The following is a 25,814-nucleotide window of genomic DNA, read 5'->3' on the forward strand; positions in this document are numbered from 1 at the left end:
TTTTCGCACCAAAAGGTGGAGGGCCCAAACTCTAGGTTAATAATTGTATTCGAAAAAAAAAAAAGTTGCAAAAGTAATAAAAAGTGAGGACTTCTCCCAAAAAGGTGAAAAGTAGGAAATGATTAGATGGTTATTGTCTTGATTTGTAGCCTAGTTGATTCGAGCTTGTAAGTCCGTAGGGGTGTTTAAACACCTAGTGCCTTAAAGCCATCTGGTTTGGGAGTCATTGACCTAACGCTCGACCTCATGAATCGCTAGAAAGCTTAATAGATCAACACATTGCACTATACTTCCATCTTTGATCCTCAATAAATAAAAAAATTAAATAAAAAAAAAATGAATGAGTGAAAAGAATAAGCGCACCTAGAATAATAAAGCTTTAATAAAAGGTCCACTTTTTGTCTTGATGATCGGTACTAGATTTGTGTGCCAGTTTGAGGGTAAGGATGTGATTAATTCTTTAGTTGGCTTAGATAGCAACACACTTGATGCCGGTCCACTCAAAAGGATTCTAGAGTTGTTTTGATTTGCATGATCATTTTCTTGATGTGTGGAGGACCATACTTGCTTACTTGATGTTGAAATTTTGCGAGATTGCTTAGAAAGGGTTGAAAAATTGCATACTTAAGGTAGTTTTCTCCCAATACTTGTTTGCAATATTGGTGGCTCTTTTGAAAGAATGAGCTTAATGTTTGTGGGTACCATTTTTGGAAGCCCTCACGAGACTTCACTCGTCCACTAGGGGTAACCTAGGGGTTTAAAAGGTTTGTTGAATATACTAAATGCAATCGTGTTCCCTACGAAAGTGGCGTTATCCATTTATTGTTTTCTAGATTCATACTTGTATAGTTGTTTATTTCAATCCTTTTTTTCTAGTTCATTGCTAGGGACTAGCAATATTTAAGTTTGGGGGTTTGATGAGCACTGAAAAGTGCGTATTTAAACCCCTTAAGCTTAGGCATTCTAGTACCTTTATCTATCTTACTTTACCGTTTTAGATTGATTTCATATTATTTCCATTTTCAGGCATTTATCCCGAAAATAAGCTGACTCAGCCAAATAAGAGCTTAATTGAAGCAATTCTGGGATTAATCAAAGAAAGGAGCAAAGTGGAGAAAGAAGGAAGTAAATGAAGCCAAAGGTGGCAAGCAGCAAAAGTTCGATCGATCCAAATTCAAGGTTCGATCGATCGAACAATGATCGATCTCAGCACTTCAAGATAGATCCAAGCCTTGACCCAAAAGCATAAAGTTCCAAAAGTTCGATCGATCCAACACCATCCTTCGATTGATCGAACATTTTTGTCCTTATTCAAATGAGTGATCCTATCCACAGCTGTACCACCCACTAACCACTTTTGTCCTTTTCCCATAAACATCTCCCATATATATGTCGGATTTGTCTTTTTCCAAAAAGCTCAGCCAGTTGGATCGATCCAGCCTAAGTCCGATCGATCTCACTTACTTTCGATCGATCTCACTTACTTTCGATCGATCTCACTTACTTTCGATCGATCTAAGTTCAAGGTTCGATCGATCGAACTTCCTCTAGTGCGAAAAAGTTAAAATTCCATCTCATTGAAAGTTGTCCTTTATCCAATCATTAGGGAATATTGTGTGCACGACCCCAGCTCATTTTGGGTGTCATTTTGACCTACCTATATAAGGATAAGGATTGTTTTTACAAGAAGGGAGCAAACATTATATTCATATCATCTCTTGGAGAGGAAGCTTAGAGGAGGAGGAGGCTAGAGACACCATTGGAGACTCTTCATCAACAAAGAGCAGATTTCAATCATGGAATTAGCCCTTGAGAGTTGGAGCATCATCACCATGAGTGGCTAGACATCCTCTTGGGGCTAGAGTTAGCCCCAAGCATGCTTTCTATATCTTAATCTTGTGTATTATTGAGGGATTAGTGTTGTAATTGATGTTTTGACACTTTGATATATATAGATCTTGTTTATTAAATAATTTATGTGGTTTAATGCTTCCAATTGGTCATTTCATTCTATCCATATGTCTATGTATGCTAAAATAGATGTTCATGTGCTTATCTCTAGATTTTGTGTTGTTGATGCATGTCTATGTGTATTGCTGCTATAGATTTAGAGATTGTCAAAACATTGTGCTTAAAAGAATGCTTTTGTGATTCTCTTGATGGTTCATACTTATCTCTTGATGGATTGTGCCTCTCCCCTAGTTTATTTTCATGCTAGTAGTGTAGATGTAGTATTGTTGTAGTGTAGTGTTAAATGGGAGGATAATCTATATTTGTTGTTTGATGATCCAAGCTTTTGAATGCAATTAGCATATGTCTCTATCCTTGTGTTGTATTTGGATTGTGAGCTTAATGAAAGGATTAATGACTTGTTTTGATTTATTGTGCCTTTCACATGTTGTTTAGACAATATATGCTTCATTGCTTAGATATATTATGCCTTTCACATGATGTTTAGACAATACATGCTTAACTAGTCATCCTTGCTTGTTGAATCAACCAAATACACACACACCAATATTGCAACCCACTATTTGCCCTCATTAATCACTTGTCAATGATATAGAAATGCATTGCTTAGTGGTGATCTCTAAACCCCAAAATCTCTCTCTCTCTTACTTACTCTTAATTGCACTCTTTTGCTATTACTTAGTTTAATTTAGTTGCTCTTTAATCAACCAACCAACCAATTTTTTGTCCACTCGACCTACTAGCCCTAATTGTGATTCCACGACATTGCTCAATCCCCATACTCCCTTGGGACGATCCCTACTCACTCTTGCTACTTTAGTAGTAGTGTTGGTAGTGGTTTTTATAAATTTAAATTTGACCCAAAAGGCTTTTCTTGAACCACACATTCACTACATCAATTTTGGCGTCTATCAAGCGGCTTGCTCGTCCAATATATACAAATTTATATACATATATACACAACGTGCTTCAAGCTCCATCAATGGAGGATATCATTAACAATACATCCTAGATCTAGCATTTAGGCAACATGTATTGAACAAGTTGAAGCTTGAAATCACAAGGTGTGGCTCGGATCTTACCTTAAGTCGCGAGAGAAGTTGAGAAGAAGATGGAGATGAGAATTCGAGAGGAAAGAGAGAGAATCAAAGTTTGGATCTCGCCGGAGATTCACCGGAGAAGATGATGAAGATGGATGCACAGTGGTGACAGGAATGAGGGTCAAGGGTTTGGAGGGTTGGATTGATCTAATGAATCGATCTAGAAACCCTCAAGGTCTTATTTTTAAAATCTTTTCTTGATTAGTTTGATCGATCGAAATGAGATTTCAGATCGATCGAACTTTGATGGTCTCTCTTCAAAGTGTTTTTGGAATTTTTGAAATTTTTGAAAAATTAAAAACTAAAATTAAAAATTAAAAATTAAAATTGAAAAATAGAAAATATTTTTGGATTTTTGAAAAATAAGAATAAAATAAAATCTTTTTGGAATTTTTTTTTTTTTTTTTTTTAGAAAATAAAATGAAATGAAATAAAATAAATATTTTTGGATTTTTTTAAAAATTAAAAAGTCAAATAAAGTCAAACAAAAGTCAAAATAGAGAATTGAAGAACAGAGATCGATCTGAACAAAATGTTCGATCGATCAGACAAAGAGCAAAAATATGCAGGTTTTTGGTTTCAAATTTTGGCTAAGTGTTGGAACTTGTAGATCGATCGAACTTTAAAGTTGGATCGATCTGAGAAACTTCAGATCGATCTTGAAATGTTTTCGATCGATGAGACAGAGAGCTGAAATATGCAGGTTGATGCAGGCTCAAAATTTTTCTAAGTGTTGGAGCACGAGATCGATCGAACTTTGAAGTTGGATTGATCTAAGGTCTTCTGATCGATCTGAGAATAAGTTCGAACGATGGGACAGAGAGGTGATTTGGATGCAGTTGGATGCAAGTCGAAAAATTTTCTAAGTGTTGGATGCAGATGGAAGTTCGATCGATCGAACTCTCATTTGAGATCGATCGAACTTATGCAAAATGTTCAATCACAACATAAAAGTTCATGCAATCCTAATCACAGTTCCTAGCAATGCATATGAACCAAAAACAAGTATCTAGACTTCCCAAGAAATGAAATTTAAGATCGAAATGAGGGAGGAATAGGGTTTTGACACCCAACGAAATGTTTTGCTAGTCTTTAACGTCTCTAGTAAGATATTGGGCTCTTTTAGCCCGGATCAAAGATCTTGTAATGCATCCCCTCCTTGTTGGGGTGATATATGCTTTGAACTCCACCCAACAAATAGTTCTTTGAAGAACTTGTTGGATTAAGCTCAAAAGAAACTTTTGATCCCTTGTCAATGCAATCACAACCTTTGGGCTTCCATGCCCTTTCAAAGCAAGAACTTGAAACAAGACTTTTAGAATGCAAGGTTGAAGATGATCCCTTTGAAGTTTTGGTTTTACACAAAAGCTCACTTCCTTGACATTGAAGACCATAACATTTATCTACAACATTAACCTCTCCTTCATATTTGTCAAATAAGTTGGGTGTGGGATTGAAGATATTCAACTTCACCTTCATGTGGCCAAATGAGATCTTCATTATCCCCGTCCTATAATTGATGTTGGCATTAACGGTTGCTAAGAAAGGACAGCCAAAGATAACGGGAATTTGGCTTTTAGGATTGGGGACACGTTCCGTGTCAATGACAACGGGGAAGAAGAATTTGTCAATCTTAATCAATGCATCCTCAATTATACCCCTAGGCTTTTTAATGGATCGGTCAGCAAGTTGTAAAACTACTAACGTCGGTTTCAATTCACCTAGGCCCAATTTGACATAAACCGAGTATGGAAGAAGGTTAACACTTGCTCCTAAGTCAAGAAGCGCCCGATTAATTATATGATCACCAATGATGCATGAAGTAGTAGATGAACCGGGGTCCTTAAACTTTGGTAAAGTGTTATATTGCAAATTTTAGCTTACTTGCTCGGTTAAAACCACTTTTCTTAGTGCTTGGCTTTTGTTCTTCCACTTTTGGGTACATAAGTCTTTCAAGAATTTAGCATAAGCCGGAATTTGCTTGATTGCATCCAAAAGTGGAAGATTGACTTTCACTTGCCTAAACATTTCCATGATTTCATTGGTTTTTGCCTTTTGCTTGTCTTTTGAAATGGATCCTTTTAAGGCATCCGGAAATGGAACTTTTGGCTCAAAACTCTTTTCAAAATTTTTCTTTGAAGTCTCTTCAACATAAGAATTTTTCAAATCACTTTGTTTTAAATCATTTTTCAACAAAGCCTTTTCAAATTCATTTTTCGGCAAATCTTTCTTCAAATCATTTTCAAAATCATTCTTCAAATCACATTTTGAAGCTTTCTCATTCACAATATCATGTATATGCAATGAAGGAGGAATGGGATGTGAAACGGGACGGGTGACAACTTGAGGTTGTACCGGTTCACTTTCTTCATTGGACATTTCAACTTGATTGTCCACAATCCTACCACTCCGCAATGTAGTCACCATATTAACATGTTCAATGGTATGGCCTTTCGATGAGGAATGGGTTTCCACAACACATTGTTGCTTTGGTGGGGCATTCATAGGCATCTTTCCCTTATCTCTTGCATTAAGAGTACTTGTTATTCACCCTACTTGGGTTTCTAGCTTCGCAATAGATTGAAAGTGGGAATGAAGCAATTGTGTATTTGCCTCAAGAGTGCCCAAAGCATTCAAAACTTTTTCTTCAAAGGCAGGACTTCTAGCATTTCCTTGGGAATAAGATTGGTTGGGAAAATGAGAGTCAGCAAATTGATTTCCTTGTGATTGATAAGGTCTATAACCTTGGGATCCTTGGTTTTGAAGTGGAGGTGGAATGTACTTCCCTTGAAAACCGCCTTGGGAAGGGTTTAAGCCCTCTCCTTAGTTTTTCCAAGAGAAATTCGGATGATTTCTCCAACTTGAATTATAATGAGTACCGTAAGAATTGTTCCCTTGGTTCACAAAAGCTACATTGACTTGTTCATTAGGTTCATTTTGCACTTGTCCGTAAGGACAATGAGAAGTAGAATGAAGAACACTAGAATAAGTCATACATGTTTCATTTGATGCACGATGAGAATGGTTAGGGAAGGAAGATACTTGGTTCGCCGAGTTTTGGTTAATCAAAAATTGATCAAACCTTTGAGATAAAAACTTCATTTCGGCGGCTATTTCATTTGAATGGTTGACTTGATGTAAGCCAACACTCTTCCTACCTTGTGAATTTCTACCATTCTTGGATGATAATGTTCTATGCAAAGAATTTTCACTCATGCTTTCATAAAGACGCCACATGTCATCCTCATGCCTATCAATGTATGAGCCACCCATGGAAGCATTAACCATGCCTTTGTAATTGTCTGATAAGCTCTCAAAGAAATATTGAACTAATTGCCATTTGGATATGTCATGATGTGGGCACTTTCTAAGCAATTCATTAAAGCGTTCACATGCCTCATGAAACGTTTCTCCATCCCCATGTGAAAATTCTCGAATTGAGGTTCTCATAACATTGGTCTTAGAAACCGGATAGTACTTCTTCAAGAACTCTTGTTGCATTTCTGCCCAAGAAGTGATTGAAAAAGGCCTAAGATTGTTAAACTAATACTTTGCCTTGTCTTTTAAGGTGAATAGAAAAAGTTTGAGTCTTAAGACCTCTTCCGGCATGTCTGTATATTTTACGGTGGAACATACTTCTAGAAACTCATCCAAATGCTTGTAAGGTTCTTCACTTGGAAGTCCATGATAGTTAGGAAGCATTTGAATTGTTTGTGGCTTGATTTCATAGTGATGTGCTCTAAATGGTGGCAATTGAATGCATGTGGGTGCATTGTATTCATTAGGCATATAGTGATCTCTTAAAGCAAGTGGAGGATTAGCAATTTGAGGTGCAACATGGGCACGTTGATTTTGATTTCCTTGAATGATGGGAGGTTATGGAGCATACATTGGCATTGGCATTCTGAATGGAACTTGGCCTTGTTATTGTTGTGGTTGGTGAATGAATGGCCTAGGCATGTCTAATGGTGCTTAAATGTTCTCATGATGCACATTTGGATGGAGGATACCTTATTGGTCTATGTGACCAAGGTCCTCTACATGCTATTCATTAAGGCCTTCTATTGATGTAATGGATTGGGTAGAACTAGAACTTCCTCTTCCTCTAGGATTTCTAACTACGGATTCAAGATGCAAATCAAGAGGGACAAGAATTGGTCTTAGTGATGTACGACCATGCATGCACAATGTAAAAACACACAAACACAATGAATGAACAAATACTTTGACTTCACAACAATTCAATGACTCTTCCTCCATAAACACTTAACCCATAATCCTATGCTTTAACAACAATGATGCAAAGAACAATTAAGAATGCCTCCACGCGAGCTCACGATTTATCTAAGAATTTAAAAACAACAACAAGCCTCCACGCGGGACGACGATTTAACTAAGGGATTGAGTAAGAAAAAGCTCACAAAGGTCCTTTAGCACTTCAACTCCAAATTTATAGCTTAGCTTAGCAATTTTTTTAAACTTTTAGCATTTTTCCTAGCTTGCTTAGCTTCTTTGCTTGGTGACTCCTTTGCTTGCCTTCTAGCTCAATGCTTCTTGTCAAAAATGAACAAACAGAATAAGTAACAAAAAGAAAATTAAAAACAAAGTAAAGACACGATCAAAAGAGGACTAATTCCTAATTGATTCCACAAATACGACGTTGCCTAATCCCCGGCAACGGCGCCAAAAACTATGGTGTGCCGTTCACCACAAGCTTAAGAGTGTGCATTAAGGCGGGGGCCAAGTTTTACATTTATAGAAGCCACTACTACCTTCACTAAAAATATAGTTAGGGTGAGTAGGGATCGTCCCAAGGGATTAGAGTCGAATTTGGTTGTGGAATCACTATTAGGGTTAGTAGGTCGAATGATCAAACAAATAGTTGGTTGGTTGATTAAACAAGAGAGCAAATTAAACTAAATAATGGAACGCAACGAAGAGTAAGTAAGAGAAAGTGAGATCTTGGGGTTTAGAGGTTACGACCAAACAATGCTTTTCTACACCCTTAACAAGTGACTAATGAGTGAAATGTGTGTTGCAATATTGATGTGTGTGTGTATTGGTTGATTTAATTAGCAAGGGTGACCAATTAAGTATATATTGTCTAATTAACATGTGAAAAACACAATATATCTAACAATTCAGTATATATTGTCTAAATAGCATGTGTAAAGCACAATATATCTAGCAAGTCATTAATCATTTCATTAAGCTCACAAGCCAAATACACCACAAGGTTAGAGACATATGCTACTTGCATTCAAAAGTATGGAACATCAAACAACAAGTATGGATTGTCCTCCCATCTAACAACTATGCTACCACTACACTATAATTAAGCTAATGACATGAAATTAAACTAATTAAGCTAAGGGAGAGGCACAATCCATTAAGAAATGAGCATGAACCATCTAGAAAATTACAAGAGCATTCCATTAAGCACTATGTTTTGACAATCTCTAGATCTACGGTATTAATACACATAGACATGCATCAATAACACAAGAAATAAAGACAAACACATGAACATCTATTCTAGCATACATAAACATATGGACAGAATGAAATGATCAATTGGAAGCATTAAACCGCATAAATCATTGAATAAACAAGATCTATATATATAAAAGTACCAAAACATGTATTACAACACTAATCCCTCAATAATACACAAAATCAAGATGTAGAAAGCATGCTTGGGGCTAACTCTAGCCCCAAGAGTATGTTTAACCACTCATGGTAGTGCTTCTCCAACCCTCAAGGGCTAACTCCATGGTAAGGATTTGCTTCTTGGTTGATGAAGAGTCTCCAATGGTGTCTCTAGCCTCCTCCTCCTCTAAGCTTGCTCTCCAAGAGTTCTTACAAGGTATGAGATAATATGATGTGATATGGTAGAAAAAGTAATCATTATCCTTATATAGGTAGGTCAAATGACACACAAAATGAGCTGGAGTCATGCAGCAAATATTCCCCAATGATTGGATAAAGGACAACTTTCAATGAGCTGGAAATTTAACTTTTTCACATTGGAGGAAGTTCGATCGATCGAACCTTGGACTTGGATCGATCAAATATGGCTGAGATCTATCGAATTGAAGTTGAATCGATCCTCAATGGCGGCACTTTTTGGATAAAAACAAATCTGAGATATTTTGAAGATATTTTTGGGAAAAGGATAAAAGTGGTTGGTAGGGTGGTACAACTAGATAAGATCAATCATTTGGATAAGGACAAAGTAGTTCGATCGATCGAAGAATGATGTTGGATCGATCGAACTTTTGAGATCTCTGAAAATGTCATCATGGCTCTAATCCATCTTGTCGAACTTTGATCTGAGATCGATCGAAGATGTTGATTTTCACCTTTTTCTTCCTTTTGCTTCCACTTGGCTCCTTTCTTTGATTCATCTCAGAATTACTTCATTTCTGCTCTTATTTGGCTAAGTTAGCTTATTTTCGAGATAAGTGACTGGAAATGGAAATAATACGAAATTAATCTAAAACGGTAAAATAAGATAGATAAAGGTACTAGAATGCCTAAGCTTAAGGGGTTTAAATATGCACTTTTCAGCGCTCATCACTTTGTTGCATTCTACTTTAAGTTTTGAGCTTTAATTGCATGATTGAGATTTGAGGTCCATTTTAGCAATGATTTTAATCTTTTGAGGCTTATATTCCATTGAATTGAAAAATATTTTAACTTGAGAGTTCAATACTCCTTATATGCCTTTGGATGCCATTTAGGAGCAAATTTTTCAGAAGTTTGATTTCATGCTTACTTTTGTGGTCCGCATCATCTTGCTTATGGGAATGCTTTGAGATTCGACTCTAAAGTACTACACTTGCATAAGCGCACACTAACATTCATTTGTGGGGTATATGCTAAGTTGATCATTGTTTTAGTTATATCCCAATTGAGCTAGTAGGCTTTGAAAGCTTTCATTTTTGACAAGATGACCTTGCATGCTAATAACAAACCCTTTTACCGAGTAGCCGAGATTCTAGCCTCATTAAGCATTGAATTCTCACGCCGAAAAGTGAAGGGCCCACACAATAGTTATAAAAAAAAGAGTAAAGAAAAGTGAGCGCTTCTCTCCAAAGGTGAGGAGCAAGAAAATGATTAGATGAGAGTTGTTTTGATTTATAGCCTAATTGATTTGAGCTTGTAAGTCCTTAGGAATGTCTTTACACCTAATGCCCTAAAGCCATCCAATTTGGGAGACATTGACCTCATACTCGTTACATGGATCTTCTAGAAAGCTTAAGAGATCACTACATTGCATCATACTCTTGTCTTTGATCCTTAAAAAAAAAAAAAAAAAAAAAAAAAAAAGAGAGAGAAAAAAAGAAAAGAAAAATAGAGCATGTTGGAAATAAATTGAATAAAGAGGTTCATTATTTGTCGTGATGATTGGTACTTGATTTGTGTGCTAGTTTGAGACTGGTTGTGCCCATTTCATTGATTTACTAAGATAACAACATATTTGATGCCGGTATACTTAAAATAATGCTAGAGTTGTTTTGATTTGCATGATTATATTGCTTGATGTGTGGAGGACCATAATTGCTTGCTTCTTGTTGAAATTTTGGAAATTACTTAGAGATGGTTGAAAAATGGCATACTTGAGGTAGTTTTCTTTCAATGCTTGTTTGGAATGTTGGTGCCTTTTAAGTAAGAAAGAGCTTAATGTTTGTGGGTATCATTTCTGGAAAACCTCACTAGACTTCACTTATCCACTAGGGGTAACCTAGGGGTTTAAAGGCTTATTACATATGCTAAATGCAATCGTGATTCCTATCAAAATGGTGTTATCATTTTATTGTTTTCAAGTTCATAGTTATATAGTTGTTCATTTCTTTGTTTTCATTTCATAGTTCATTGCTAGGGACTAGCAATATCTAAGTTTGGGAGTGTGATAAATGCTCAAATGTTGCACATTTTAGCACCTAAGCTAGGATAGTTTAGTCCATTTATCTATCTTACTTTCCGTTTTAGTTTCAATTTATGTTTTTGTCTATTTAAGGTCAATAAGGTTCAAACGGGCTAAAATAGTCTATTAAAGCTTTTTTGGAGTCAAGCAGAAAATCCGAAAAAAAGTTCAGAAAATTGCCGTGGAGCATCTACGATCGATCGCAGATTCTTCACGATCAATCGCAGGCCACGTCATCATTCACAGCCACGTCAGCATTGGATAAGGCTGCCACGTCACTATTCGTTCAATTCATGATCAATCGCGGAAAAGTGCGATCGTTCACAATGCCACGTCAGCGCCAGCTCAACAGATAGGATTGTCAGCTGTTAAGATGAGACTGCCACATCAGCGACGATCAATTGCAGAATTATGCGATCGATTGCAACTTTGCTGGCAGAGAGCTGTTTATTCCCGATTTCCCCCAAACTTCACCTACCAAGTGGCTGCGAGATTAAATCATTTAGGGGCCAATTTTTGACTTGTTTTGCACTCCAAGAAGCTTGCATAAAAGGGAAAATGAACCATGCATTTTGTAAAGGGTATTTCATTTGTTATATTATTGTAGATAGCTTTAGTTTTCTCTCTAGAAAAGTTAAAGATTAAGGTTTTGGGAAAAGAGGGCAGTGGAGGCACCAAGAACACATCTCAAAATCTACACACACACTCTCTCTAGAATTCAACAAAGAAGAAGAGGAAGGAGCCAAGTTTGGGGATTTCCCTTGAGGTTCCCATGACCACATCCACCTCCTCCATGATTGGCTAGACTTCTCCAAGGGCTTGGATGAGCCCCAAACTTGTAATTTAAACCCTTCTATTTAACTTTTTGGGGATTTATTTGTTATGATTAATGTTATAACCTTGTGTATAAAATGAATCTTGGGTTCTCCTTTGATTTATGTGGTTTAATTCTCCTATTGATTCTCTATGTGATTACACGTTGTCTTATGTGTGATTATTTGATAATTGATCTCTACACTAGATTATCTATGTTGGTTGCATGTCTATGCGTGATTAATTGAGGATTTAGTGATAGCTATACATGGTTTTCATTCAATGAATTTATCAATTAATTTGATGGATTTTGCTTAGACTTGATCGGTTGTGCTACACATTAGTTACGTGTTGTTAGGTAGACAATCTATGCCTGATTTTGATATTTCATGACTTATTATTGCAAATTCCATGATTCTCTAGATTGATGTGTGTTACAATTATTACTAATTTGATGGGTCATGCTTAAACTTGATGGGTTGTGCTACTCTTAGTTTATTTGTTGGTTAAGTAGATAATTCATGCTTGAATTTAATGGTTCATTCTTAATATTGCAATTAGTAGTCGCATTTTGTTTACAAGAATGTTTTCCCCAATTAGTTGAAAGTATGTAAATTAGTGAATGAGCTTAGTGGTGATTCCAATGCCCTAAGCCTCTCTTCTCATCTCTTAAACCCCTAGCTCATTTAGTTTAATTTAATTGAACTTTAGAGTAATCAACCAACTAAACTCTCTCCCTTTTGCAATCTTGTGATCCACTAAAGTCGAAGTTATATTCCAACTACGTGTTTAATACCTACGGACGATCCCTACTCGTTATGCTCCATTAGTAGTAGCAGTGGTTTTATAAATGTTTAACTAAAAAGGCTTCCTAAACATTCATATCTTGACCTTGTGAAGCAACCTCTCACTCGATTGCATTGTCACACACATTTAAGGCCTCGAATATGTAATATTCATCACTTATAAATGCACCATCAGAATCATCTCTCCCTAGCTTCCTCAAGTTCATTGGCATTCCCTTGTGTGGTTTTATCCAAAATATTAGCAAACTCTCCTTTTGCTTGTGGTTGCTATCCAAGGCAAACTTCAAACTGAAGATAAGTCTAACCTACGGTACCTCATGCAACACCAATGTGTGTGTATTTTTCCTAAATAGGCCTGAATCTCATAATTATCAATTCCATCAGTGCAATTATTGATCTCAAATTTGGTAATTCTTCAATTCAAATGTGGTTTCCATACTAGCCCTAGCAATTGGCATTATTTTTTGATTTGGCCATTATCTAATTAGAAACAAAAGCAAAAAATCAAGAAAAATCCTTATAAAGAAACTTACCTTGGCGAGTTTCATTTACCATACTTGGAAGGACTGCAATGCCAGAGTGTTCTTTAATTGTTATTGTAGCAAGAACGAACACTGGATGCAATTTATGAATTGATTCAAAATCAACTCTTTTCAGTTCAAAGTTGTTGAAACTTGGAACTTGCCCAATTTATTCTTCAACCCATCTTAAAAAAACTTAATCTTTGATTTTGGTGGATGATCTGGCTGAGTCATGTCCTTAGTATTTAATTAATGTGATGCCCTAATTTTTGTAGATAATCCTGCCCTGCTTAAAATTTCGGTAGTTGCCCTTGCTACTATTATCTAGTGGGCTTATTATACTCTGTGCTTCTAAGCCTCGCTTAAGCCTTGGTCAGTCCTTTTGGGCTTGTGTCATCAGCTTATATAGCTTGGTGGGCTTGGTGCCTTTATAATTTTTGATGTTTTCTTTTGAGGGGGTGCCCCTTGTACACCGTAAATAATTTTTTTTCTTTTTATACAAATTTAACTTACCAGGAAAAACGGTTGCGCAAATTACTGAAACACAAAAAGTAGGTAGCTATCAGGAATAACTACCATGCATGGAAGATATAAGAGGCTTAAGACACCCTATAGGCACATAACACATCATCAACTTCAGTTCATTTCAATTACCTTAGTTTAGTCTTATATTTTCATTTTCTAGTTAGCTCGCAATTTAATTTGTAGTTTAATTCATAGTTTAAATTAATTCCAAATCAACTTATCATTGTACTTTGATCTTATTAAAGACATACGTTCAAAATTTGCTTCTTAATTTAGAATCTCAAATTCATTATTCACAAGGTATTTGAAACCCAGGAGATTATTAATCCCTTCCTCTCAATAATCGTCTGAATAGCTTAGCAGGAATCAGCTAAAACTTAGGAATTCATTGTTTGCTATTCTATTGATCAAGTCTTTTATAGACTATAGCATTACCATGTTCTTTTATATCAAAGCCATAAATCCAAAAAAACATTAAGTAATCAGTGTAATAAATAATGGTCTTAATATAATGAGTTGAACACCCAATGTGAGTAATGTAGCCTCACTTATTAAAGGAACCCAAACATACTAAAGCCAATGAGAAACTACTTTTGTAACTGGTTGCACGAGTTTAAAGAGAAAATGTCAAAGTGATGGCAACAGAATTGCCACATTGGTAAGACTGTAAATGAACCAAGCGTTCTACAAACAGCTCAAACTCGACTCACTAAGGGTTCGGTTCGTGTTCGTTCATTTAATAAATGAACCAAGCTCAAAAAAAAATTTCTTAAGCTCGTTTATTAACAAGCCAAGCTCAAACGCCTCTTCGTTCGGCTCATTTGTTCGTAAACGCATTTGTGAACAGCTTGTTTAAAGGCTCGTATTGAGTTTGAAATATATATATATATATAATTATTTTGAGTCTATGAAAAATACCCATGTTAAAAGAGCTTACTTAACTTTATAACCAGCCTTCATTTACTTATTTATAATCAAAGTCCATTATCTTTCATTGATCCAAGCCCGTATACCATTTAAACTTTACCAAACCCTATTTTTTTCATTCTTTTCATGCTAAAAAAGAATATGAGGACTTCCATAACAACCCAGCGCCGTAAACATAACCCTAACCTCCTTTTTCATTTTTCACGCTAAAGAGTACTCTGACATCTATTGCCATAGCAACCCAGCGCCGAAAAGCTCCAAGTATTGGCCATCCACCAAACCACGAATTGACAACTTGATCGTCCAAGGTTTCCTCCCTTATCTCTTGTAATATTATGTAAAGAGGATGAAAATGGCGAAGATCAGACATTTTCAGAGTTTAATGGTTAGTTAGTATAATACCCCTAATTTTTAGAATATTTATTTATTTTATTTAATGCATTTAATTAAATTCTTTAGCTATTTGGTTGTTTAAATGGGTTTAGGTATTTAATTATTCATTGTAATTTAATTAGTTATTTGATTTCATATATAATTAATTGTATATGTGTGTTGGTTGAATAAAATGTGATTTGCGTACATTATTTGTTAAATTAATTATTTGTATATTTAGTTGTTTGATTGGTTATTTATGTTATTTTTATTTAATTTCAATGGATTGGGCTAAGGTATTTGATGAATAAAGACCTAGATGGGTGGAAGACTTTAGGCCCATGAATGTAAATCCATTTATATAATTATAGAGGTGCTTATATATATATATATATATATATATATATAATATAGTTATGTGGGGATGGTTTTTACGTGAGAACAGGAGAGAGAAAAGAGAGAAAGACGACTAGGGTTTGAAAGAGAAGGAAGAGCCGAGGCCAAGAAGAAAAGAGAGGGACTGTGCTTAGGTTAGACTGAACCACAATAAGCAGACGACGGTAACCCGAAGGCTGCCGGTGCTGGAGAAGAAGACAAGAGAAAAAGAACATTGGTTTTTAATCTGAAAACCATAAGGAAAGTTATATGTTCTATTCCTCCCTTTAGTTCCTATGAATTTTATATCCTTTGCTAGACTTTAGGGTTTATGAAGGACGAATTTAACCCAACTAGTTGCGATGAATTGGCCTGAAAATGTTATATATGTGTGTGTATGTATATATGGGTATATGATGTTTGATCTTACATATTAATGTACTAAAATTTGATTTTAGTTGCTTAGAACATGTAATTATGATGTATATAAATGACGGAAATTGATTTGGGACTTAGATGCATGATTTGGGACCAAAATGGGGGGTTTCCATACCTGTTACAGACCCGACAAACTGCTAGCGCGACTTTGTGCTCGAGCACAATACTGTTCCGCACCCAGTGCTCGAGCATTAGGGTTTGTGCTTGAGCACAATGAGGTTGTGTTCAAGCTCTACGGACCTGTTTTTTCCAAATTGACATTGAATGACTCCAAATTGATTCTATTAAACTCTGGACATGTTCTAAAGCCTCGGAAACAATATTATAAGATTTAATTGCGTGAAAAAAAACTTAGTTACACTCTTATGATCCAAGATTTGATGGAAAAGATCAGATTAACTAATCAATGATAAATTGATCTTTTGTGACATTTATATTGTGAAAGTAAAAGTGAGTGTTAATATGGTATATAATTTTAATCATATGTGTTGTTGTAACTATTATTTATAAACAAGATACATAGCGGTAATTATCTGTCTTACCATTGTTAACTATAAATAAATGGCATTATGATTTTATTATGTTTTTATTGTATTTACGATCCTAGATTCGTCCTATTACTATTTATATTTGTTGTGCCATTGTTAGATAGATAGAGCCATGATGAGATTTATGTATGTATGTGATAGGATCATTGAGATAGCTAAAAAGTTAGGCTCTTTAATATTGTATACCATTGTTAGATATGGTTTTGTATATGATGGAACCAATGAGATAGCAAATAAGCTAGGCTCTTTGATATAGTACACCAATGTAAGGTATATCTTTGATATTTTATGAGTATGTGGGCTGGCTAATAAGTCAAGACACTCTGCATTATGCCGTTCTTAGATATGGCTTATTTGATGTATTAATATATATTCATATGTGAGTCATGATACGAGCTTGAGGTTTCAGGATCAGTGGTTAGGACTGAGGCGTATATTACCGGCAGAGATGAGTAATTGGATATAAAAGATGTATAGCCCTGGTATAGGGGGACTCTTGACCACCTTGTGTGCCATTTTTCATGAGATACCTACTATCCAGTTGAGACTACCCTATAGTCCAGTGAGCGTTTAGTGTGTATATATATTTATCAACTATGTAGCTATTACATAAGTTCAGCTGGGGACATATAGTTTATCAGTTCTCTGATTAGGTTGTAATAGAAAAAACTTATTTGTGGGTCTGACCCACAGTTTATTTTTCACGTCCTTGTTGGTACCAGTCGTAGCAGTTGTTCGTGCTGATCTGAGAGCATTCATCTTTATTCTTCCAGAGTCATTGATGTAGGATATTATCCTTGTTTAGTTTATTTAATAGACTTTGTTATCTTTACATTTCGGTTATGGGATTTGGTTAGGGGTCCTTAACTTATGGATTCCCGAGTTATACTTTTTGGAGATGTTTATTATTTATTAGATTTATTTGGAGCATTAGTGTCAGAGAATTATTATTTATCATCTAGTTGTCTTTTCAATGTTAATATTTATTTTATTATTATTACTTTTGTATTCTATGCTTGTTAATTTATCAATTGTTTTTTATATCCTTGGGTTTCCGGGTGTGAGTCTAGCCAACCTACACGTGGAAATTTTGGGGTATCACTGTTAGTCGTCTAGATATGGTTGTGTGTGGATATATATATAAATATATATATATATATATATATATATATATATGTTATATAACCATACACGAAATGGGAAGACTGATGGATATTTATAGGCTTAAATGAGCTCTCGAGCCGAGCTCGAGTTTGGCAAAAGCATGTCAAGCCGAGCTTGATTATGGCTAAGGTAGGCTTTATCGAGCTCGAGCTAAGCTTAAATGTATATGATGATATGTCGAGCCAAGCCCGAACACTCCCAAGCTCGCCTTGGCTCATTTACTACCCTACTCATTGGGTAAGCTACCACACTGGACGAGCTATAGGTTGCACAATCCCACCTCACCTAGGTATGGTGAAGGTAAAATGTTTATATTTTTTAGTTACATCTCTAAACGGTATGAAACCTATTGGGTTAAAATCCAAGAACAAAATCATAAGGGCTTAGGCCCAAAGCAAATAATATGATACCATGTAGTAGAATGGGCTGTTAAAAATGGTAGCAGAACTAAAGCCTAGCTAGAAATGTGGGTAGGGACGTTGGGCCCCTTATGAGGGGTGATTGTGGCGTTTATGTGGGTGGGTGTAATATGGGTAGGTGTGAGACATTAGGCGAGTGACTAAAGTAAACGAGTTACAGGTTGCACAATCCCACATCGCTTGAGTAAGGTGAATGTGAAGTTTTTATATGTGTTAATGCTATCTTCAAATGGTATAGGGCATTTTAGGGTAAAACCTAAAAACAAAATCATGTAGGCTTGGGCCCAAAGCTAACAATATCATACTATGTGATGGAGTGGATTGTTACATCATTTCTCACTTACTTTATTTACAGGTTAGTGTTATTGGTTTTTATTTTTAATTAGGTAATATTAAAATAATTCAAAAATCAATCAAAGAGCAAACTTGATCGACCTTTTTAATTAAACAATATCATACTATATAAATCCAGATTCTTTTAATCATTTTTTTATTTATTTATTAAACTATGAAATGAATAAACTAGATTTTACTATAGCTCAACTTCTGAATGAGCTATAACTAGCAGAGAGTATGATAAAAGTGAACGTCAATGTAAACTTAACTCATGCTACTTCTTCTAAATCTAAACCTAAGGGTAAGGGCATGAAACATAGGAAAAGGAAAAGGAAAGACAAATAGGCTAGGCCCACTGTGCCTAATATCTCTAAGAACAAGAAGGTAAGGAAAACAACTCCTAAGGGAAGTTGTTATTATTGTGGTATAAAGGGGCACCAGAAGAAGAATTGCTCTAAGTATTTAGCTAGAAAGGTTACAAGTATTTATATCATCGAGACATGCTTTGTGGTTAGATCTATGGATTCCTATATTGTAGATTCCGAAGCCACTAATCATGTATGCAATTCATTATAGGGTTTCAGGAAAAAAAAGTTTAATGATGGGGATATATACTTACATTTTGGTTGAAAGGTTAGATTTGTTGTCATTGCAGTTAAGTAGTTGTTATTCGGTTTAGTGATAGGATTTAAATTAGTTTTAGAAGAATGTCTCCATGTACCAGATATAAGGAGAAATCTTATTTCAGTTTATTGTTTAAATAAGGAGAACTATGTTCTCAGTTTTGGTGAAAATAAAGTTATTATCAATAAAAATGGTGATTTTGTATGTTCTAGTATTTTAGATAATGAATTATTCTTGGTTACCCCAAACTCCTATTTACTGCATAACACTGAAATGAGTGATTCATCTAAAAATCTAAGTGTTAAGAGAAAGAATCCTTCAAACAATCCAATGTATCTTTGGCACTTACACTTAGGTCATATTAATCAAAAAAGGATTCAAAGATTAGTTAAGAAATGTTTAATACCAATGGATGTAATGAAGCATATGCCAACATGTGAATCCTGTATTAAAGGTAAAATGACCAGTAGGACATTTGCAACCAAAGGCTATAAAGCCAAAGATGTATTAGAATTGGTACGCACTGATGTGTGTGGTCCTTTTAATATTCGGCTAAGAGGTGGCTATGAGTATTTCATCACCTTTACATATAATACTTTAGATATGGATATATTTACCTAATGACCCATAAGTTTGAGGCATTTGAGAAATTCAAGGACTAAAGGTGGAGAAACATTTAGGAAAATTTATTAAAACTCTTCGATCTGATAGAGGATGTCAATAATTCTTAGGAGAATTAAGAATCACCTAATCTCTAAAGAAATTATGTGATAATTGTATACACTAGTTTGTCCTCAACAAAATGGTGTAGTGGAAAGAAGGAATAGAACTTTGTTTGACATGTCCTCAACAAATCCTCAAGTTGTTATACCTATAGTAAAGAATAGAATAGAAGAGTTACTAGAACATTCATTACTCTTTCTCCTGCGACAAGTACACCAATGCCTTATCGTAGTGGGAAGATTCCATATGCACTTGAAAGATACATGTTTTTGGGAGAAACATATCTAGCTATCCCGAATGAACATGATTTAGACCTAGTAGGCTACGAACAAATTAAGTTAGATATAGATGCGGATAGTTGGCAATACGCCATGGAATTAAAGTTATAATCTATGTATTCTAACGAGGTCTGAGAGCTAGTAGAAACACTTGTAGGGGCCAAACCAATTGGTTGCAAATATGTATATAAAAAGAAAATACGAATAGACAAAAATGGGGAAACATTTGAAGCTAGGTTAGTTGCAAAAGGTTTTACTCAATGTGAAAGTATTAATTATGAAGATACCTTTTCACCAGTAGGCATACTAAAGTATATTCGGATTCTTTTAGCCATTGGTGCTCATTTTGATTATAATATTTGGCATATGAATGTTAAGACATCATTTTTGAATGGTCTTCTGCACGAAGACATTTATATAAAGCAACCAGACGGATTTATGGCAAAAGGCTAAGAGAATCTAATGTGCAAGTTGTATAAGTCCATTTATGGAGTTAACCAAGCATCCTAGAGTTGGAATAATTGTTTTGATTAAATAATCAAGTCTTTTGGTTTTGAGCAAAATGCACATGAACCATGTGTGTGTAAGAAGATTAAGGATAGAGTGGTAATTTTATTAATTCTATGTTAATGATATACTATTCATTGGAATTGATGTGGGGGGGTTATCAATAGTTAAGTTATAATTATCCAATGAATTTGATATGAAGTACCTAGGAGAGGCTAATTACATTTTAAGGATCAAGTTTTTGCGGAATCGTAGTAAAAGGATAATATCTCTTCCACAACGTACTCATATTGATAAGGTCTTGGTAAAGTATGTTATGCAAGATTCTAATAGAGCTTTTTTACCTTTCAGACATGGAATACCTCTTTCTAAGAACCAATGTCCCAAGACACCAGAAGATGAGGAGGAAATGAGACATGTACCATATGCTTGTGTAGTTGGTAGTTTCATGTATATTATACTATGCACAAGATCGGATATCAGATGGCATGGTCAACCGATATCTGTCCAATCCTGGAAAAGAGCATTAGATAGCAGTGAAGCACTGTAACGACTCACTCCAGCACATGGTATGATATTGTCCGCTTTGGGCCTGAGCCCACACGGTTTTGCTCTTGGGCATCACCCCAAAAGGCCTCATATTAATTGGAGATAACACACTTACATATAAGCACTTCACCTTTCCTTTATCCAGGCGATGTGGGACTGTACACCCGTAGCTCGCCAGTGTGGTAGCCTGTCAGTGTCTCTCGCACCCGCCCACGGCACACCCATGCACAAGGTCATCACAATCCACCCCCCTTGGAGGCCTGACGTCCCCGTCGGCACACTTCCGGCTGGGTCAGGCTCTAATACCATTTGTAACAACCCACTCTACCACATGGTATGATATTGTCCGCTTTGGGCTTGAGCCCACACGGTTTTGCTCTTGGGCATCACCCCAAAAGGCCTCATACTAATTGGAGATGACACACTTACATATAAGTACTTCACCTTTCCTCTACCCAGGCGATGTGGGACTGTACACCCGTAGCTCGCCAATGTGGTAACCTGTCAGTGTCTTTCGCACCCACTCATGGCACACCCACCCACAAGGTCATCACAAGCACATTCTCAAATATTTGACAAGAACAAAAGATTATATGTTAGTTTATGGAAGTGATGAACTAGTTCTTGTTGGATATACAGATTCTAATTTTCAATCAGTCAAGGATTCAAGAAAGTTAACCTTTGGGTATGTGTTTACGCTTAATGGAGGAGTTGTAATTTGGAAGAGTATAAAGCAAACTTGTATTACGGATTCAACTATAGAACCTGAGTATGTTGCTGCATCAAAAACTATTAAAGAAGTTGTTTGGTTAAAGAATTTTCTCATGGATCTGGATGTGGTACTAAATGTTGGCTTACCAAATATCATTTATTGTGATAATATTCGGGCAATAGAACAATATAATGATCCAGTCCAGCATAAGCATGGTTGACACATAGAGATGAAGTATCATTTTGTAAGAGATATAGTACATCGGGGCGATGTGGTAGTAACCAAGATAACATCGGAGAACAACCTTGCGGATCCCTTTACGAACAATAAGGAAATTTAATCTTCATATTGAGGACATGCGTGTTAGATGTGAGAGCGAATGGCTCTGAGTGCAAGTAGGAGATTTTTAAGGGCTATGCGTGCCTTGTAAAGCCATTGAATGTAATATGACATTTATTTTATAAAATTTGATTTATTTATCTTCATATAATATTGATGATTCATTGTACTAAGTAGTTCAAAGAGTTTTTTGATCTAATTATCTATTAATTATGGCAGGATGAATTTATATGCACATAAAGAAAAAAGCTCATGCATAGGAAATATAAATTAATCGGTATTCGTAATTATTAATGTTCTCACTCAAAAGAATAAATTTGGACATTCTATTTCATGAGTGTAACTGTTGGTTTCTAACTCGGTGGAAACACTAAGTGGACTAACATATCTCAGTCGTTTGGATGGGGTGATTCAGAATCAAATGTGTTAGTGTGTGGGACACATTAAATGAATCGACGATAAGTAAAAAAACTACTTGCACCATCATGAGTAGTTTTCCTTATCTATTACTGATGTAAGTTGACTTTTATTTCTGAGAACTATACTAACTATGGTTATATTAATATTTACTTTGATATACTTGAGTGACTTGCGGGTCAGGGAACTTGACTACTTTGGGTAAATTTTAATATATATGTTGCAGTACGTATTTTATCAAAATGAAATCCATGTGAAAAAGTATTTTGGCTAGGTTGATTTGATCATAGGAAATCTGAGCAGTTATATTAAATAGATGGTTATTATTTATTAATTATATGTGATCAAACAAAAATACCTAGGTGACCAAATATGAATTACTTAGTACATTAGATTGATGATAATATTTATCTAAATAATTAATTAACGTGGAGGGGTGTCAATTAATGGTATTAAGTAATTGTAGGAGTTAAATTATAATTAATAATATTTATCCGTGTCCTTGAGTGTAATTATTTCTTGTAAGTGGATTTGGAAATAATTAATAGAAGTATTCTAATAGGCTAAGGAGTTAGCAAGCTAATAGAATACCTGATTGAGAGGATAAGCCTATCATATCACTCCCCTAGTCCAATCTGTACTGCAAGCAGTATATCAAAGGTGAATTTACGTAGAATAAGGAGAGTAATCAATTGGAACTCTACTTCCATATACAAGGAAGTGGTTGGATTGTTAAGGAGAGTAATCAATTGGAACACTACTTCCATATAAAAGGAAGTGGTTGGATTGTTCCAACACACGTGAAAAATAATTTTATTCATGATATATTATTCACACACATCTTTCTCGTAGTTCTATAATTTTGAAGGGGATTGGAAGCCCACACTTCTCACAGCTAGTTGATTTCCTACTCGGAGATAAGAGGGAAGATCCAGTAGTTCGTTTGAGATCAAGGACTGTGGACATCTATCTAGCAATCAATCATTTGTGACAGGCAATTATTCAATTGTCTAAGAGGTATAATGATCTAACATTTTATAGTAATTAATGATTAATAATGATTCATTAAAACTAATTAAGACGATCATGTTCCGCTCAAGAAAATTATTTTTGAAAAATTGCTCCCACTTTAAATTTATTTCGGGCTACCCAACAATTATTTGGTCTATGGTGTGAAGGGAGGTCTTTAGTTTAAAGGTTTAGTGCTACTACCTTTAGAGAATTTGATAAAAGTTCTAAAGTTTATGTTGTATAATTTCCCTATTGTTGCTAAAGTTGTTATAAATTAAGTTGCATTTCATTGAATGTGATGAACAGATAATTTGGCGGCATGGAAACAGGGAGAGGGGTTAGATTTATCCCAACGGGAACAAGAGTAACAATACGGTTTATAATTCTACAACAGCGGGTATACTAAGCAAAATTGTACGAAAAGAAAGGGGGTATAAAATAACCATAGCGGATGCATCGGATGGACGTCATTAGTTGATAGTATCCATCCAGGATCTGAACTTCGTGTTTGAGAGAGTGAATCTATAAAATTTGATCAACCATTAACAAGTAATCTGAATGTGGGTGGATTAAGTCAGATGGGAAAATAGTACTTCAAGATCCATTACATGTGCAAGGTCTTTTGTTCCTCTTGACTTCTGTCATTTTGGCACAAATATTTTTTTTTTTAAAAAAAAGAAACAATTCGAGAAGGTTCAATTGTCCGAAATGAATTTCATTAACATCAATTTCTTAAAAATTCTCGTTGGCAATTATGTATGGTCAAAAAATTAAATTATGAAAGGAAAACTTTTGCTTAGTTTTTAAAAAGAAACAGTGTAAACCGATTAATGACTCTCTTCGTCTCTTTATCTCTACTATACTAATATATAAATGTCAATTGCATTTCCAATTTTTACACACACTTTTTTTTATAAATTGTTTAAAATAAATTAAAAAACAAAAAGCACACATAAGTATTTTATTCATTTTGTATTTATATATTGTCGAATAAATGTTAATAGAATTTTTAATCTTTTATATTTTTACCTATATTATCAAAAATAAATTTAAATATATAAATTATTGCACAAGTATTTTTTTCATATTAATTATACCATCACTTCCAAAATTTAGTTTTGACAATTTCTAATAGTATCCCAAACATCTTCTTAATAGTTGTTGGAAAATAAAACATATTTTCAATTTTATTTTGAAAATTTATATTACTTTTAAAATGAAATTAAAATACATGAAATGTGTCTATTTATACACTCACCTCCTATGTAGATGCAAGTATTGTGTTACCCGAGTAGTTGGGTTACTCCCTATATCCAGGAGCATGTATCCTAGCCTTACACCCTACCCCCTCCCCTATAACCACTAACCCCTAAATATTGCCTAAATAACATTGACATCACCTTTAGTTTCAATATAACATTGACCTCTTCTCTGGTTCAAGTATGAGTTGTAAGGGATATTAGCTCTCTTTAACTCACTAAATGATCGGCTATTGTAAAGAATTAAATCCCTACTTCATCACACAGCGAAAGCATCATCACATCACATCAACACAAGTATATATGAACAATTATACACATCCATATACAAAATAATATTTTACATTATTCACCCAACTCCAGAGTTACATCCATGGAGAGAGAGAAGAGAATATACAACCAAATGTCAAAATTTCACTTACTCACTCATCATCTCTTTTGAAGCTACACATATACACTCGGAAAGTACATATACTCTCCTATTTTCTCACAACACTCACCCTTTAACCCCTTACATCTATTCTCTCTTTTTAATCTTTCAACCTCTCACACCCATCTCTATTTATATAGTCTTCAAATACAATTATTTATTGGACAAGTATTTCCCAACTTGCATACAAGGAGTTACCATATCAATCTTCAACTCTAAAATAACATAACAGTCTTCTGGCTTCCCTTGTTCAACTGATTCAACTTTTTGAACTAGTTCAGTTGAGCTTATCATATCCAACTAGTTCAAGAAAAAGTTGAACTAGTTCTAAATAACTTGAACCTGTTCACTTCTGTCAGAATTGGCTTGAATTCAGTCTTCACTTGCTCCTCCATAATTCCACCTCGAACCAAATATTATGATGAAATTGAGAAACACTCTAACATGTGTAACACTGACCTCTCCTATTATAAAATCAGTCTGCCCATGCTCGAAATTTATTTAAAACCCTATAATACCCTTACAAAGCTTAAAAAGTTACTGTATTTTGCATATACTTTGAACAAATAAGACTATGAAGAACAGTAGTAGATCCTAAATATGAGTCCATGTGAATGCATGCAATTGTGGGACACGAGTCCATGTGGCACATGTACCCAATTCAGTAGACAAGACTGTTCGGCAACTTGCATTGAAGACCTTAATATTTGGATCACGAAA

At 35.0% G+C, this 25,814-nt stretch overlaps 1 pseudogene; it reads left to right on the top strand.

The window, feature by feature from the left end:
* The first annotated feature begins 6,417 nt into the window (after positions 1 to 6,417).
* Positions 6,418 to 6,516, top strand: LOC132287406 (small nucleolar RNA R71; annotated as a pseudogene).
* Positions 6,517 to 25,814: the final 19,298 nt, after the last annotated feature.

The sequence above is a fragment of the Cornus florida genome, unplaced genomic scaffold (genome assembly GCF_030987335.1).
Source record: "Cornus florida cultivar Cherokee Brave unplaced genomic scaffold, ASM3098733v1 CherokeeBrave_3.0.0_Hap2_Chr11, whole genome shotgun sequence".
Lineage (NCBI taxonomy): Eukaryota > Viridiplantae > Streptophyta > Magnoliopsida > Cornales > Cornaceae > Cornus > Cornus florida.